At 42.1% G+C, this 19,100-nt stretch overlaps 1 protein-coding gene across 1 annotated transcript in view; it reads left to right on the top strand.

The window, feature by feature from the left end:
* Positions 1-1,192: 1,192 nt before the first annotated feature.
* The window catches only part of AMOTL1 (angiomotin like 1), a 124,841-nt gene continuing 106,933 nt past the window's right edge, over positions 1,193-19,100 (top strand). The window contains exon 1 of the mRNA XM_084895371.1: positions 1,193-1,277. The gene's annotated coding sequence lies outside the window, so the exon portion shown is untranslated. The remainder of the gene's footprint in view (positions 1,278-19,100) is intronic.

Here is a 19,100-nt window from a genome sequence, read left to right as displayed (position 1 = left end):
GAGGGAAAGGGCACTGGGCAAGCAAGCTCGACCCTCTGCCCCACTTCCAACAGAGGTCACACCGTGACTAGTTCTTCCCTTAGCACCACAGTCAGAAGTCCTGTCCAAAGTTTAGCCTAAGCACCTGGCATCAAGGAGAGGCACCTGGCCTACTGGATGGCTTGATGTGACCTTGACTGCCATGCTACAAATTCAATTGTCCGGCCTCACCTTTAACATACAAGAGAGAAAATTCTCACTTAAACATCCCCTTTCCCAAGTCTTCTTGGTGAAATGTGAGCGTGTTTTGAGCTGATATGTTAATGTGACAATGATCCCAACTTGGTTGCGTGACACCACATTCAATAAAAAGAAAATAGAAATCGGCCGCCTTCATTAGAAAGGCTATTGCACTTTCCATAAAGTGACTCATCCTTTTGCTTAACTGAATACCTCTCCCTCTGCAAAGTCCAGACTGTCACCTACTTGTCACCTTTGTATGCTTATCAATCCACCAGCTCAGGGAACTTTTTAGCAAGGTGACCATTTCCAGCTTCTTTAAGAAAAAAGTTTTTAAAAATTGATTTCAGAGAGGAAGGGAGAGGAAAAGATAGAAATATCAACGGTGAGAGAAAAATCATTGATCGCCTGCTTCCTGCACACCCTACCCTGGGAATCAAGCCCACAACCCAGGCATGTGCCCTGGCTGGGAATGGAGCTGTGACCTCCTGGTTCATCAATTGGTGCCAAACCACTGAGCCACACTGACTGGGCTATTTCCAGCTTCTTAATGCCCCCCTCCCATCCCCACTGAAATATACTAACTTCTTTTCTCTACCCTCCTTCCTGCAAAATTTTTACCCCTCAGGAATTTAAATACCTGTTTTCCCTTTCCTACGAGCTGTTTTCCAGACAATGGGATTTTTGGGAGACAATGAATGATACGGAGCCAGGAAATAGTGTTTGATTTTTTTTCTACCCCTGGTGCTGGGTAAGGCGATTGGTGCTTCAGGACTTTCGGAGGCTCTTTGAAAACAGGGCTAGTCAGGTTGCAGAGATTTACCTTCTGGGGTGTGAGCGTGTCTGGGCAGCGGCTGCATCATTTGGATGGAGTCATCGCCCGCTGATGAGGCAGAGTTGGCTCAGCCAGGGAGCACTCGGTGCTCTTTTCAACTCCAGGGCACCGGGGATGAAGTCACCTTTCTTCTTTTGAAACCGACAGACCCGTCCTGCGAGTCCCTGTCACTTCTGCGAGGACTTGCTTTTTCCTGCTGCCGGCCACCAGGACCTTCTCTCAGGTAAGCAAGCTCTGGTTTCGTGGGTTTTCACCCAAGAAAGCTTTATTTTTAGGGCGTCTCTGGGTCAAGGTGGGGAGTCAGGTCCAGGGACTCTGGATTGGGTGAGGAGGCAGGTGGGTTCCCAGGCATCTGGTGTCCCCTGGGGGGGCCGGCGGGCCCCCGGCTGGATGAGGAGCACCCCACGCAGCTGGCGCCAAAGTGGCGGGTGCTCCCCGTGGGCAGGGAGCTCTAATCCGAGCTTGGTTTCGGTGCCCGGGCTGAGTTGTGTAACAGGCACATTGGTGAGGCACCTACAGGAGGATTCCTTTGGGTTGGGACTCTTATCCCCTTTGCCTTCCTAAGCACTGGCTTTGTGTTTCGGTAGAAGCCTTGTAGGATCTCAAGACAAAAGCTGATGCGCGGGAAGGCAGCAGCTCTCCCAAGAGCCTCTATTTGCTCACTCACTGACACGAATGCTTCCATCTTCCTCAGAGTGGAGGAGACAAAGGAGCCCCGCTTCCTGCCCTGACATGCAGGCACCTGTGTAAACAACGGCTGTCCTGCAGTGGAGGGAGGGAGGGGGGACAGGAGGGTGCAAACACGTCTGTGCGCCTGTCTTAGCTTCTAAGAAAACGAGCGTGTGTGTGTGTGTGTGTGTGTGTGTGTGTGTGTGTGCAGGCGGACCTGTGGCCTGAGGAACCACTAAAATCTCCCCGCAACACTTTCAATGGCTTACATGAGTCACTGTCCCTGACTGAATCAGACATCTCTTAGCTGTGGAGGCTCAATAAAGACATCTTGGTTATGGCGGAGGCGCCGACTGGATGATAAATGGCTTTTGGAGAGAGTTGAACCACCGTGAAGTGAAAACATTGAGAATTGCAAAAGCCTTTTATTGCCTGACACACAACACTACTACACATAGTATTTGGTATGTTCCTTTTTAAATATATATATATACACAATCTGATTTTAGAGAGTAAGGGAGAGGGAGAAGGAGTTAGAAACATCAATTATGAAGGCCGAAACCGGTTTGGCTCAGTGGATAGAGCGTTGGCATGCAGACTGAAAGGTTCCAGGTTTGATTCCAGTCAAGGGCATGTACTTTGGTTGTGGGCACATCTCCAGTAGGGGGTGTGCAAGAGGCAGCTGATCAATGATTCTCTCTCATTAATGTTTCTAACTCTCTATCTCTCTCTTTTCCTCTCTATAAAAAAATCAATTAAATATATTTTTAAAAAAAGAAACATCAATTATGAGAGAGAATCATCAATCAGTTGCTTCCCCACCAATCCTGCAACCTGGGCATGTGGCCTGACCATAAATCAAACCATGACCTCCTGCTTATAGGTTGATGCTCACCCATTGAGCCACACTGGCCAGGTGGTATGTTCATTTTTAACCTCTGAAGGGAGTAAGAATCTCGTTAAATAAGATATGATGTTTTGTTATAAATGCAATTGCATACTGACTGCCAGCGCCTGCCGACTCGTTCACCTCTCTCTTGGTGCATCCAAAGTTTATCCTTACCTGAATCTGCCCCCCCTTTTGTGTCCCTAGCTCAGCGAAAAGCATCTGGTTGTCCATTTCTGGAAGCACATTTCTGGACTTCACCCTTGACCTCTCCTTCGTCCTCACATTCCCACACCCAATTTGACAGCACATCCAACAGATTCTGCCTCCCTATTATCTCTCAAATCCATGCATTCTTTTAGCTCTCTGGCTGTTTCCTTAGTTTAACAAGCCCTTATCATCTTCCAGGATTCCCACACAGGCTTCCTGTCTTCAACCTTCCCATCCTGGTGCAGCCAGATGATTCTACAGTGAGTGTTCAGCACTTGCACAAACCAATCATTCATTAGTCTGGAGATTATGTCTTATTAATAACCCTCAAAAAATTTCACATAGCTCCACTCCACTACCACCACCTTGGCCCAACCTACTAATGCTCTTTGCCTTAGTTATTGCAATAACCTTGTAGCTGACCTCCCTGGTATCAGGCTCACTTCCTTCCCGGCATATTTTAAAATTCTTATCTTCCCAAACTTGGAAAGGGCATTTTTTTTTTTTTTTTTTTTTAAACAAGAGAAGAACTTGAAATGCCTGTTCCCCTCTTGGAAGTTAGAAACATCAGCTTTTTTATGACTCTTGTAGATCCTTCAAGGAGGGAGGCAGAGAGAATGGGGGTAGGTGAGGGTGGGTGCATAAAGATCAGGCCTTGGAGCCATGCAGGTCTGCATTTGAACCCCAGCTCCTCCGCTTCTACATAGCCTTGACCTGACTGCTGAACCTTTTTGAGACACATTTATCTGTTTTGTGAGGTGTAAATAATAATGCTGACTTCACTGGGCAAACACAAGGGTTAAATTAGAAGATTGAGGGAAGGCTCTGGAACATAGCAATTAAGAATTTTTACTTCCTTTCCTTCCCTTTTAAGGCTTATAATCTCTCACCATCATATATCTTGTAAGCAGTCGTGTGTAAGTACATGTATAATTACCTGTTTTCAGCACGGTAGGAAGAAGGAGTGGCAACAAAACACAGAACTCTCTTAAGGAATTTGTCATTTACTTAGGGAAGTAAAGTAAATATAAATAGTATAAAAACATCTATAAAACAAGCATTCTGCAATTGTCATGTGTACAGCACCAGATAAGCTTGAATACACAGATTGTGAATACCCGCAGGCAGAGGGGAAGTAGATCTATATCAAGGAAATTTTAGATTTAGGGTTTTTGAGGACTTAAGATTCATTGACCTCTCTGATGCTGAAATAAAACTTCCCAGAAAGCTTTATACTTAATAGTCATTTAAGGACATATGGATTAGTGTTTAAGTGACTTTATTCATTCAATTATTCATTCACCAAGTATTTATAGAGGGCCTACTCTGTACCAGGTTCTATGTTACACCATTTCTTTGCCACTCTTCCATGGGACATGGATGATAGCTCTCCTCCTCTTGAAATAGGGCTAGCTCTAGGGACTTGTTTGACCAACGGCATAAGAAGACAGTGACATTTGGGGACGCCCATGGCTAGGTTCTAAGAAGCTTTGCTGCTTCCTCTTGGCTCACTCATTCTGGGCTGGGAGCCAACCACCATATAAATTCATGTGCTGGCAACCTGGCTCTCCAGGGGTGGGAATGGGGAGAGAAGAGAAAAACCCTGATTTGCAGGGTTTGTTCGTCTTCATGGTGAAAATACTCCCTTTCACTATGGCTGATTTTCAGCTCCCAAAGCGGCAGCACTGAGTGCAGGGTTGGAAAGAAACACGCAGAATCAGCGCTGACATATTGGTACAAGCCAACCCCAGTGCCCGACCACTAATTACCCTGAGACCACCACGCTGTGAGGAGCCCATGCTAGCTGGGTGGGGCGGCTCCATGCAGAGAAGCCCAGGCTGCCCAGGCTTTCCAGCCATTCAGATGTAGGCCCCAGGGAGGAAGCCTTCCAGTGACTCAGGACGCAGCGCTGACCTCAGCTGTGTGAGAGCCCCGGAGTGAGGCCCGCTCGCCTCAGCCCGGGCAGCCGCAGACTGGGAGATAACAATGTGTGCTATCGTTTGGAGGTAGTTCATTTCCCAACAGTAGATAACTGGGAGGAAGTGGTAATCTTGCTTACTCTGAGGCCAGCCTCGATCAAGCCCCAGGGGGTGCGGAGGAGTAGAGGAATCTGTCCAGAGTCCTTTGTCCTTGAATATTCTCAGGCCTTAGACCACTAAAGGAAGGAAATTTTTTTGTTTTAAATACCTGATAAAGAGGCTCGATTACTTTACTAACTAGCTTTACTCTTATAACTAAATCGGTGGAGGGGAGGAAAAAACACACACACACACACACACACACACACACACACACACACACACACACACTTTTCTCTCATCATCTCCCATCACTTATCCTAACTATTCACACACAAAGTACTGCAGGAAGATGTCCCTTACCTGTCCTTCCAATGCTGCTCCGTCCTCCACGTGGAATTTTTCTGGGAAAGCATGCTACTCTCCAGGTCCCTCCATACTATAAATCCCCTATATCTTAAACAATATGAACTAAGACCATTTTCCAATTTCTTATATTGGAAAATATAAGAAAGGCAGAGCAGAAAAAATATGAAGTCAAATGTCCAGAGCCCTGAGGTCTGGTGGAAAGCTAGTGAGAAAGCCTGTAAAAGAGCAGCAAACAGGAGGATTTAAGACAAGCTTTAGGGAAGACACGTGGAATAGTGGTTAGAGCCTGAATTTAGAAATCAGATGACCTGGGTTGCAATATGGATTCTGACATGTTCTTACTTGGCTGACCTTGGAAAGTATCTAGACACCTCTCTTCTCAATTTCTTCCACTTCAAAATCTGGATAATAATGACATCTCACAAAGTTCTCGTGAAGATGAAATGAGATGATATTTGTGAGTGCTTAGCCTAGTGTCTATCACACTGTGCTGAATGAATAGCAGTCACCAGTAGTAGTAGTGATAGAGTTGGTGTCACACTGATGGTACTTTTGCCACAAATTCCAAAGCCACAGGCTCCCTGGCAAGCCTAGAGCTCCAATCAATCACCCTCTAGGTGCCCAAGATGTGTTCAATTAATATTCAAATCACACCAAATATCTATATGTGAATACTGCTTCTACTGCCATTATTTCCTCTAGTTTTCATCCAAACATATATTCAGGTGCTTAGAAAGCATAATTATGCATTATTTTCTCTATATCTTTATGTAGCTTAATTATTTAATTAATTAATTTTAATTATCTTTAATGTCGAAAGTATTATAGATGCCTCCCTTTTCCCCCCGTTAATCCCCTCCACCCTGCACCTGCCCCCTGAAGCCTTCACTGCACTATTGTCTGTGTCCATGGGATATGCATAAATATATATAAAATATAAATTCTTTAGTTAATCTCTACCTGTACCACCACTCCCCTCCCCCACCCCTTCCCTCTGAGATTTATCAGTCTGTTCCCTGCTTCTGTGCCTCTGGATCTATTTTGTTGATCATTTTATTTTGTTCATTAGAGTCCACAGATGAGTGAGATCATATGATACTTGTCTTTCTCTGACTGGCTTATTTTGCTTAGCATACTACTCTCCAGGTCCCTCCATACTGTAAATCCCCTATATCTTAAACAATATGAACTAAGACCATTTTCCAATTTCTTATAAGTCCTCTTATCTTCTACTGTGTAGCAGGTAGTTGAGTAGATTAGTGCTCAAAACATATTAACTATTATTACTATTTTTTAAAATTCTATTTAAGGAGAAATTAAAGTTGGGTGACTTTACCCAGGGAGGTCCAGAAATGTCAGGTTCCCCTGTTTACATATGCCATCACTTTGGTAGGGTAGTCAAGGGGAAGGGTAACAGAATTCTTGAGAGAAAAAATGTGTTACGTTCTCCTACTTTATTTATATTTTGCGAATAAGAGTTACTGAAACTTCCATTATGAACTGACATTCATTACACTTGTCTCATTAAATTTGTGGTTGGTCTAGTCATATGGGTATTTTGAACAAAGAGTAATGCAAACTTTCTGACTATTAAAGAAAAACTGATTCGTGTACTCATTTGTGTCTATGTGTATATTTGAATGCAATTTTTATCATGTTAACTTTATTAAACTATCCGCACAATCAAGGTACTAAACGATATGAATACCACAAGGCTCTCTTTACTATCCCTTTATATCCAACCCTTCCTTAATCTTTTGAGTTCATTAATCTGTTGTCCATCTATATAATTTTATTTCATGAATGTTTACAAATGGAGTCATACAGTATTTACGTGCATGAGATCTACTTTTATCACGGCCTAATTTTTTTAGATCCATCCAAGTATGTATCAATAGTTGGTTCTTTTTTATTGCTGAGCAGTAGGTACCACAGTTTGTTTAATTATTCACCCATTTACCCACTGGAGAAGAAAGGCTATCACAAATAAAGCTGCTTGAGCATGTATCTGTATGCAAATTTCTTCAGGAAAACATAAATTGTCATTTCTCTGGGATAAATGCCCAAGAGTTTTAAAAGGAAGTGCCAAACTGTTTTTCTAGAGTGTTCATTACTTTTTGCAATGCATGAGTGATAGAGTTTCTCTGCATCCTTGTAACAGTTTGATGTCATCACTATATTTTTACTTAGCCATTCTGGTAGCTGGGAGATGATATCTTGTGATTTTTAATTTGCATTTCCCTAATGGCTTCTGGTATTTGGTCATTTTTCATATATTTATTTACCCTCTATGTATCTTCTTTAGTGAAAAGTTTGTTAATGTATTTGGCCCATTTTCTAATTGGATAGTCTGTTTTTTAAGGTTGAGTTTTGCTAGTTTTTTATATGTTCTAGATGCACATCCTTTTTCAGATGTATAGTTTACAAATATTTTCTCCCACTCTGTAAATTTTTGCTTCATCCTCTAATAGGATCTTTCACAGAGCAAGAGTTTTAAATTTTGATAAAGTTCAATTAATCCATTTTCCCTTGTATGGATTTTTTTTTTTTTAAGAACTCTATGGTTTTACATTTAAATCTGTAACCTGTTTTGAGATCCTTTTTATATGAGGTGTCAGGTTTAGGTTGAAGTTCATTTTCTTGCCTTTGTATGCCCAGTTGCTCTAGCAATGTTTGATAAAAAGGCTAGCTCTTCTTCATTGAATTGGTTTTGAAGCTCTGTCAAAAATAAATTGAGAATATTTATATGGCTCCACCTCTGGGTTTTCCATACTATTCCATTAACCCATGTGCCTCTCCTTCTGACAGTACCACACCATCTAGATTACTCTATATGCTATATAGAAGCCACATAATAAACCACACGGCAGGCAGAGCGATTCCTCCCATGTTGGTGTTCTTCCTCAGAATTGCTTTGGCCACCCTCAGGCCTTTCAGTGTCCATATAAATTTTCTAAAATGCTTGTCTTTGCCTACAAAAACCCTGCTGGGATTTTGATAGAAATCCTGTTAAACATTAGTTTAATTTGAAGAGATGACATCTTTGCTATGTAATGTCTTCTAATCCTCAAGTATGAGAAATTCCTGCTATTATTCAGGTTTTCTTTCATCAGCATTTTGTGATGTTCAGCATAAAGGCCCTGCACATATTTTTCTAAGTTTATAGTTAAGTATTTTATTTGAAACAATTGAAAATGGTATTGCATTGTTAAATTTCATTTTTCATGTATAAATTTAGTATATAAAAAGACAATTATTTTTTTTCTATTATTTACTACCCAGTTTTGTTGAGGTCTGATTGAAAAATAAGCATTGTGTATATTTAAACTGTACATTCTGCAGCTTGATATACACATGCATTATAAAGTGATTATCATAATCAAGCTAATTAACATATTCATCAGCTCACATAGTTACTATTTGTATGTGTATTTGTGTGCTGAGAACATTTGAGAGAGCTTACTGAAGATCTTATTCTTTTAACAAATTTCAGGTATATAATGCATTATTATTAACTGTAGACACAGGCTTCAGAATTTAGGACTCTAGAATTTACTCATTTTGTAGCAGAAAGTTTGTACCCTTTGACCAATATCTCCCCGAAATAGAATTAATAATTTATTTATTGATATTAAATCCTGTAATTGTGCTGAATTCATCTATTAGTTCTAGTTTTCTTGTAGATTCATTGGGATTTTCTATATAGACCATCCTGTCATATAAAAATAGATATAATTTTAATTTTCACTTTCTACTCTGTCTTTAATTTCCTTTTCTTGCCTAATTGTGCTGACTAGAATTTTCAAAAATATGTTGAGGTAGAGTGGTGAGAAGATACCATTATATACTTGAAATTTGCTTAAAGAGTAAGACTATTGTTATTTATTAATCAATTCATATATTATTTTCATATATATTTTACTAATTTTCTTTCATCTCTGACACTTCTATTATAGAGAAAGGGTGAATAGCAATATTAAAATATTTTGCATTTTAATTTTATAATACTATATTATACATACTATTTTGACCTGTGATTTTTTGCATTAATGTAATTACCACACGAATATTTCTTCTAATTAATTTCATTTCAGTGTGCATGAATCTGTGCACCAGGCCACTAGTTATAAAGTAAAAATAATTTTAAATGAGTAAATTATTTAATAGTCTTAAAATAGAAAAGACCTTCTCAAGCATGATACTAAACTATACAGAAAAAGATTGACACATACAATTACATGAAATATCGATGAAAACAGTATAAACAAAATCAAAATACAAATGACATATGGAAAAATAATTTACATAGTGTATATAACATAGCAAAATATGTTTTCTTAAACTTTAAGTAGTACATTCAACAAGAAAAATAAATTGAGTAGAAATGGGCCAAGCACATGAATAGCCTGTTCAGAAGGAATACAAATGGCTTATAAACAAAACAAGAGAAAATGAGCTTCCAAATATAGAAACACAAATTAAAAGTGAGAAAGCTTTCTTCTTATTTAAAAAATTACAATAATAAATATGCATTGTAAAAATGGTTTTAAAAAAAACCACATAAAGGATATGATATTAAGTATTTCCTTCAAAGCCTTATCATACTCCCAGGCTTGAAATTGTCCTCTTTCCCTAGCTATATTAAAAGTTTGCTATTTCTCCCAGCCCTTTCTCTCTGTGATTAGAAGTGTGTGTGTGTATAGTATGTAATGCTTCTGCTAGAAACCCAAGCCTATAATAAGGGCATATTCTGTGTATCGGTTGTATATCACTTTTGCAATTTCTATTGTGGTTGCTCACTAGGATTGCTTGGGTTTTTTTTTTAAATATATATTTTATTGATTTTTTACAAAGAGGAAGGGAAAAGGATAGTGAGTTAGAAACATCGATGGGAAAGAAATATCGATCAGCTGCCTCCTGCACACCTCCCTACCTGGGGATGTGCCCACAACCAAGGTACATGCCCTTGACCATAATTGAACCTGGGACCCTTCAGTCCGCAGGCCGAGGCTCTTCCACTGAGCCAAACTGGTTAGGGAGCTTGGGGAGTTTTAAAGAATGCAGATGGCAAGAGCCCTGCCCTAGATTTCAGTGTGTGGGAGTGGGCCTGGGCACAGGCATATTTTGAAAATGCCCAGGTGGCTCTAATGTGCAGTCACGCTGAGAACCTCCACTGTAGATGATGTGAGGCTTCAAAGAGTCCCCAGAAGGCCACCATGATGAGGTCTTTTCAGAATAATTACTTAGGAATGCAACCCAAGGTGATCCATCACTCCTCTGCAGGGCTCACTGACTGTAAACAGAGTCCGGAGGGGAGAGGTGGAAAAGACCTTTTCTCAAAAGTGTGCGAAAGCTTCCCCCTCTGTGGTGGGCCTTTGTGTTGAGAGCAAGGCTCCCTCAGTACACAAGGGATTCTTATAATCTGGTCATGACCACAAGAGATACAGGAATCTCATGGAAAACCAGAAGCATCAAAACAGCTGTTCCTCCGGAGCCCACGATGTGGTTGGTCCTGAAAGGTTCCAGCGGAGCTCCGGGAACCGGGGCTATTCAGAGACCTTCCCACAGGAGGCTTTCCACACCCTTTCATCTGGAGGCTTGCTCTGTTCAAATAAAGTGGCTTTTGGAAGGCTGATCTGGAAAACAGACTGAAGAGGGACCTGAGGAGGGCTGAGGATTGACTGGAGCCCAGTATTACTACTGCTCGTTCTGCTCCTGGTGTGTCTTCTTCCCATGCTTCTCCCCATCAGCGGACGGATTCTGCCTCTGAACTCCTGACAGTGGACAGGGCGGGCCCCGCTGGTCCACAGGGTCTGTCCCTAGTTAGGTGGGAGTTTCCACACCAGGTGACTACGTCAGCGGATGGAATGGTTCAGAGAGTCATGCTCCCACTCTTAGTCAGTGGGGCCAGAGAGAGGTCTCAGGGAGGAATGGGTGCATAAAGCTGCCTTAGGCCTGCAGAAGGAAGGCATGGGTAAGGCAGTTTCCCTTAGAAGGAGAGTGGATGGTACATCCACCACGATCAACCTGTCCAGTGCACCACCAAGTCAGCCCTTGAATTGGAGGGTGGTTCTCAATGGGGCGTGAAACTGCCTAAATTCAAGGAACAGTTCTAAGGGAAAACCTGTCAGGAATGCATAGATGGCCCTCTCACACTCAACCTCTCCAGAGGTCTTTTCTGGCTCTCTGAATTTGGACTTTCAAAAGAAGACAGCAGCCTAGGACTGTGGTCAGCAAACTGTGGCTCTCGAGCCCCTTGAGTGTGGCTCTTCCACAAACTATCAAGGTCTGGGCTAGTCTATTTTGAAGAAGTGGCTTTAGAAGAAGTTTAAGTTTAAAAAATTTGGCTCTCGAAAGAAATTTCAGTCGTTGTACTGTTGATATTTGGCTCTCTGTTGACTAATGAGTTTGCCGACCACTGGCTAGGAGGTCAGGAGAATGGAATTCATTTTCTCTTGGGATTTGATCTGTTCTAAGTGGCTAATGTGCACTTGAGGTGTGGCTATTACAGAATGCCATGTGCCGTGATTGAAAATACACACCGGGTTTTAAAGCATTGGTGTGAGGAAAAAAATCTAACATCCTCATTACACATTTTTATATTGATTTTCATATCAAAATACTACTTTGAATATAGCGGATTAAATAAAATATATTATTAAAATTATTCTCACCTGTATTTCTCTTTTAAAATGTGGCTATTTTAAAATGATTCCTGTTGCTCATACTATCTTTCCAGTGGACAGCTGGGCTAGATGGTGACTGATCTTCCCCCTGCACAGGTGTGGCTGTAAGATCTCAGTGTGAACAACAGCCCTTGGCTGTGGGACCCACGTCAATATCCTATTCTTGGTTCCTAATCAGCGCTGTGGCCCTTTATCTCATCCTGGCTCTTTGTCTCTTTGCCTCACAGGCTGCCGCCCAGCTCCTTGTCTCAGATAGAACCACTTAATCCTCTCCTGTGGTTTCCCAACATTCCACACGCAGGCAGCCTGTCCTCGGCTCTGCCCCAGCACGTCCTTACAGGACTTTCCTCTGCCTCTTTGCCTCTGTTATTCTGTCCGCCTAGTTTCCCCCCCGCCCCCCCCGCTTCCTTTCTAGCACTGGCATGTGGCACATTTTTTGGTGTTTGTACTCTTACCCATTTTTCACAGGCCTTTTTCTGGGGCAGGGTGCTCTAGCCAGCAGCTTTCCTTTGGGGACAAATGGCTGCTTCCCAATGCCTGGTCGCCGCTCATCCTGTTTCCCCATGGAATGACGTTTGCAGGTGGGACTCTCACTTCTAGAAGTGTATCTACTTTAAGAGTTAATAATGAGGATCATAAAAACAATGGCTATTGCCATTTATGGAGTTGTATCACTGGCCAGGGTCTATACTAGGTATATTACAGATCTTTGCATTTAATCCTTACAACAACCCCACAATAGGGTGTATTATGATCCCCTATTATAGATAGGCTCAGCATTATATGCCTTGCTCACAGATCACTGCTAAGAAATGGTGGATCTGGGATTTAAATCTACATCCGTTCCCAAAGTCCTTGCTGTTACCCACCACATTTATACTGCCTCCCACATGCTGTGTCACCTCCCAAGTTGAGCAACTCCAAGTTGCAATTCAATGCTGCAGAGCAGGTGATATCTATAAGCAAATTTGCTAAATGATAACAGTGCTATGCATTGTGCACTGTTTTGATGATTGTCTGTTGCATTTGATAATCACAAAACTCTGTTAAGGATGGAATGAAGGGTATTATGAGCCCTATTTTACTCACTAGAAAAACTGAGCTCCTGGGAGATGAAGTGATTTATCCAAGGTCATAAGTTAAGAAATGATCCCAAGTCAGGTAAGAATCCAGTTTTAATTTTATATATATATTAGAGGCCCAGTGCACAAAATTCATTCATGGGGGGGGGGGGTCCCCTCAACCCAACCTGCACCCTCTCTAATCTGGAACCCCTCAGGAATTGTCTGATTGCCAGTTTAGGCCCAATCCCTCTCACAATTCTGGACAGCTAGCTCCTAATTGCTCACCTGCCTGCCTGCCTAGTTGCCCCTCCCCCCCCCTCCCCCCCCACTGGCTTGATCACCCTTCACTGCTTCTGTGTGTTGGCCTGATTGTCCCTAACTGCCCCCTGCTGCCAGCTTGGTCGCTCCCAACTGCCCCCCTCTGCTGGCCTGGTCACCCCTAACTGCCCCCCCCATCCCCCCACCGATCTGGTCGCCCCAATTGCACCCTCCTCCCCCATTGGCCTAGTTGCTGCCTAGTTGCCTCTTACTGCCCCCCCCCCCCCCCCGCCGCTGACCTGGTTGCCCCCAACTGCCCCCCCTGCCAGCCTGGTTGCCCCTCACAGCCCCCCCCCTCACCCCCCACCCCCACCCCCCGGCCAGCCTGGTCGCTCCACGCAGCCTGCTTGTCCAGTTGTTTGGTCATTCCTCACTAATTCCCCTGTCAGCCGGGTTATAGGCAGCCATCTTGTGAGGGTATGAGGGTTAATTTGCATGGTACCTCTTTATTATATAGGGTCTATATCTATATCTATATCTATATCTATATCTATATCTATATCTATATCTAAACCTATAAAAAGCCAGCGACCATAATGGCCATAACAACCGTACGTCCACTGTGGCCATACACATTTTATTATGATTGCTGATTTAATCTATGTGAAGAGTTTGCAGGTACAAACTCATTTCTGTTTCTCAGCTGTAGGTATGTCAGTCTCATTCATTCAGTAAGCTTGCATGGCCAGGCATTGTGTGGGAAGGGAAGAGGGGATAAGATATGACTTTGTCCTGAGGACAAAGGCACCTTCCAATGGATATGACAATCACTTTGTAAAGAGAATATTCCTCTCCAGTGGAAAAGGGATGTCTTAATGGAATACAAAAACTTCTGCAAAGCACAAAGGAAGAAGGAAATAACTGGGTCTAGGAAAGTTTCATGGTGGAGGTGACTTCTGAGTGTGATCTCAATGGACTAACTTGGAAATAAAAAGCCTGTGTCACTGAAAATTCTGCAAAGAACCTCATAATTTTATAACTTCATTAGGTTTCCTATAAATAGGCTTATTGCCACGGCTTCTTAGGGAGTAGTAGCATAAATTATTTACTGGGATACTTAAAATATTAACATCAATAAATCCCATGGTAGCTTCACAAATACTCTGACCAGTTGGATAAGCCAATCCTATATGATAAAAGCCCAGTATGCTAAGTGTCCAGTCATCTGGTTGTCCATTCAAACCATGATATGCTAATGATATGCTAAGGCTACTCAACCGTTTGCTATGATGTGCACTGACCACCAGGGGGCAGATGCTTCGACCAGTAGGTTAACTTGCAGCTGAGGTCCGGCCAATTGGGACTGACTGAGATGGGCCAGACATATCCTGAAGCTCTTCCTCGTCCCTCCCCAGCCCTGATTGTGCACCAGTAGGGTCCCTTGGCCTAGTCTGCGCCCTCTCACAATCTGGGACTCCACAGGCCAGGCTGAGGGACCCCACTGGTGCACCAAGCCTCTACTTTGAAATACTCAAATGTTCCAATTCTACAAAGCTGCTAAGAATTTTTTAAAACAAATCAGAGGGCCTGAATAATCACGTCAACTTTCTAAACATCAGCCATTTCAGACAGAGTAAGACTCTATGCCTCCAGCATCTCCTGTCCTTTTATTGACATAAAGAGGTCTTTTCTTTCACAGTTGGTTCTTAGGGTGTTCTACTCTTCTCTTCCAACCAAGCTTAAGCGTTTCCTATTGTAAGTGCCACTGAATTGTACCACTTGAATATTAAGAGCCCAGATGTGTATTGTGAAATGTTTGGACTATTTGGAGCTGGAAGGAAAAGAACCTTCCAAGTTTAGAAATTGAAATTCATAAGAGCCAAACCCAAGAAGACAGTGCTCTCTGTCCTGCTGTGGTCCACTGGTGATTGGGTTTTTCTGCTAGCTGAAACCAGGCTTGACCTAGCACAGTGGTCGGCAAATTCATTAGTCAACAGAGCCAAATATCAACAGTACAATGATTGAAATTTCTTTTGAGAGCCAAATTTTTTAAAACTTAAACTATATAAGTAAGTACATTGTTATTAACTTAATTGGGGTACTCCTAAGCTGGCCTTTGCTGAAAACGTGGTATTTTGTGGAAGAGCCACCCTCAAGGGGCCAAAGAGTCTCATGTGGCTCCTGAGCCATGGTTTGCCGACCACTGACTCTAGCACAATGGATGGAATGTGTGTCTCTTTCAAAATCTGTAAGTTGAACTCCTAACTCCTAATGTGGTGGTAGTAGGAGGTGGGGCCTTTGGCAGGTAATTAGGTCATGAATGGGATCAGAGCCCTTTTAAAGGGGACCCCAAAGAGCTCTCTGGCTCTCCTTTTTTGATGTGAAGATGCATGGAGAAGCCAGTAGTCTGCAACAAAAGAGAGTTCTGGGTAGAACCTGACCATGCTGGCACCCTAATCTTGGACTTTCCAGTCTCAAGCACTGTGAGAAATAAGTTTCTGTTGTTTACAAGCCACCAGTACATGTGTGTGTTAAGCATACCAAGTGGATTAGGATACCTATAGCCTAGAGAATGTAGATTTTAGCTAGAAATCCCTTCTCCCTTGTGTTTCAATTTGGTTTGTTTTCTGGGTGTGACAACATATATTTACACCCTCTACTCATAACCAAGATGGAAAGTTCCTTCTGATTCTTGACTGACTGAAGAAGGAGGTCGAGATATGGAGGCTTGCAGGGCGTCAGGACCAGGGTAAGATCTCGATATTCCTGGTGAAGTATCTCACCTACAAGCAGCCTTTGAAGAACAGAACAAGGGGCAGGAGGTCCTAGAACAGCTCGGCAGCCCTGAAGATTGCCTATGAGCATCCATATGTTATTGAGAATTTAAAAGTGAATTGTTTGGTGGAAGTGTTCATGAGTATTATAGGCTTCCTGGGGGTATTTAAGAATAGGATGGGTGGGCATTTGGGGAGTCATGCATAATTTAAAGGTTATACTGAAGACCCTAAGGTCCTTTCCAACTTCCAGATTCTGTTATTTGCATATCTTTGGTTTAACTTGTGCATGCCTCATGCTTGCACTTACCACATTGTTCTGGAACTATATGTCCAGATATGTGTCTCCCCCACAAGGATAAAAACTCCTTGGAGGAAGGGAGATATTTATCCTTTTATATCCCAAGCATTTAGCACAGTGACTAACAAATAGGAGATACTAAGTAAATATTTATTGAATGAATGAATTCATTTTGTATATCTCTGTCTCTCTGTTTATGTTAATGTATACCTTGATTTACAGTATAAGTTATCAGCAAGTGGACTTGCTTGCCATGAGGGTGTTCATGTTCCCTAGAGCCCGTGGTTGCTTGAATACTCGAATGATGACAGATGCCTTTTGGTTCCCCGAACATGGCACTTCTGGTTAATTGATTCCTTCTCTATAGATGGAGCTCCATCATGGCAGTGAAGGCAGAGTCAAAGTAAGGCCAGGACTTTTCTGCATCTGTATTCCTAAATGAAACCCCCTCGGTCAGAAATGAACTTGGAGCTGTTGGTTAGAGGTCGGGAGGAGGGGCTCAGCTGCATTAGGTGGGCAGGTGTCTCCTGAGTAGTTTCATCCCAAGCTTGGGAAGGGAGGCAGGTGAATGAGGGGGTTCTGCTGGCATGCTGGGCAGAGGAGCAGGTATGCCAACTGAAGCAGGAGTGTAAGTGGAAGAATCTCAACAAGTTAGACTGGCTGAGGTGAGAATGAGGTCAAGAATCAGGGGCAGATAGGGTGTGGTTTTTAGGTGGGGAAATTTCCAAAGAAGCCGAGGCAGAGGATGAGGCAGCAAAGAGAATACTTTCCAAATGGATATGCTAAACTGAGATATGCTCATGTCAAATATCATCGTTCACTTATATTTTCATTTATTTAGCAAATATATTGAATGATTACCTTGTGATAACCACTGTATAAATGCTAGGAGTACATAAGTAAGGATGTCTGCTCTCTACTACATAGAGTGTGGATGGACTAAACTCCAGAGACATATTAACAGTCAATCGCAGGGTATAGTGTGATACATGCTGTAATGGGGAAAGCACAGGGAAGCATGAGGGGAACACTTGGACATATCTAAGATGAGATGTGAATGGTAAGTTGTAGTTAACACTGTGAGGCAGGAAGAACGATCTTGCCAGAGCCCCGGGAATGGTTAAATACACAAAAGACCAAACAGGGAAGCTTATTCAGGGATTACAAACATTTTGCTATCATTAGACTTTGGATGCCATGTTAAGTGGTCCAAACTGGCTCATGGGAATGATGAATCATTGAAGTATTTTAATCAAGAAGTGACGTGATCAGCCGGCCAGTGTTGCTCAGTGGTTGAAGAGGCACCACATCGATTCTCAGTCAGGGCACAAGGCCAGGTTCCAGGCTCGATCCCCAATAGAGGGCACACAGGAGTCAGCCAATCAATGTGGATGTTTTTCATTGATGTTTCTGTCTCTCCCTCTCTCTTCCTCACTCTCTAAATCAATAAAAACATATTAAAAACAACAACAACAACACACACACACACACACACACAAAACAAACAAACATAAAACCTTTGCTTGAAAGAAAGAAGTTTTGTGATCAGCTTTGTGTTTTAAAATATTACTGCAGCAAAGTGTGGAGAATGGTTGGAAGAAAGGGAGACCAAAGATCACTGAAGTCTTTGCAGGATCTCAGTGAGAGATGATAGTGGCTGAACTAAGGCCGAGGCAATGAAAACAGAGAGAAGCAGATACATTCTGGAAACATTTGAAAGTTAGAATGTACTAAGCATGGTGATTGATTGGATGTGAGATGTAATCAATCAATCAGGATGGCCCGTTTATGACTCAGGTAGCTGGGGGGATGATTCATTACATAGCCAGCTCTGAAAAGGGAGAAAGATGTGTTGGTCTATCTAAGGCCATGCTCGGCAAACTGCAACTCTCGAGCCACATGAGGCTCTTTGGCCCCTTGAGTGTGGCTTTTCCAGAAAATACCACAACCTGGGTGAATCTATTTTGAAGAAGTGGTGTTAGAAGAAGTTTAAGTTTAAAAATTTGGCTCTCAAAAGAAATTTCAATCATTGTACTGTTAATATTTGGCTCTTTTGACTAATGAGTTTGCCAACTACTGGTCTAAGGAGAGTTCTGGTCATTGGGAGAGCCATAGAGTGAAGCCTCTTTAAGTCCAATGATCCAACCAGTTTACACCACTCTCTCAGTGTAGACAGGTCTATTGGGAATTTAATGGTATTAACATCTGACTAAGGGCTGGTTATTATAATTTATTCATCCATTCAACCAATATTTATTAAATATCAATTATGTATTAATAACATTCCAATATTCCATAGATCCCAGTGTCCAACTATCCAGGTGGCTTAGTTTTTCTCTCTCCCTCTCCTTTCCCCCTCTCCCTTTTTGCTAATTATTTTAGTTTAGGCTTTATTGAGGTATATTTGTCAAATAATATTTTACAATATTTAAAGTGTACATTGTGATGATTTGATATAAGTATACATTGTGAGGTGATTCCTCCCATCTAGTAAACAAATCCTTCACCTCTTTTACCTTTTTTTGTAAACATATTTAAGTCCTATTCTTTCAACCAATTTCAGTTACACAGCACAGAGTTATCAACTATAGTCATCACGTTATACATTTGCTTCTCAGAACTTATTTATTTTATAACCAAAAGTTTGTTTACTTTTACCACCTTCTCCCAATTCCCCCCACCTTCCTGTCCCTGGCAACCATTTTTCTGCTCTGTTTCTATGAGTTTTGTGGTAGAAACTTTTTTTAGAGTCTACATAGAAGTGATACCATGCAGTATTTGTCTTCCTCTGTCTAGCTTATTTCACTTAGT

The sequence above is a fragment of the Pipistrellus hanaki genome (genome assembly GCF_964339955.1).
Source record: "Pipistrellus hanaki genome assembly, chromosome: 9".
Taxonomy (NCBI): domain Eukaryota; kingdom Metazoa; phylum Chordata; class Mammalia; order Chiroptera; family Vespertilionidae; genus Pipistrellus; species Pipistrellus hanaki.
This window is presented reverse-complemented; position numbering and strand designations above follow the sequence as displayed.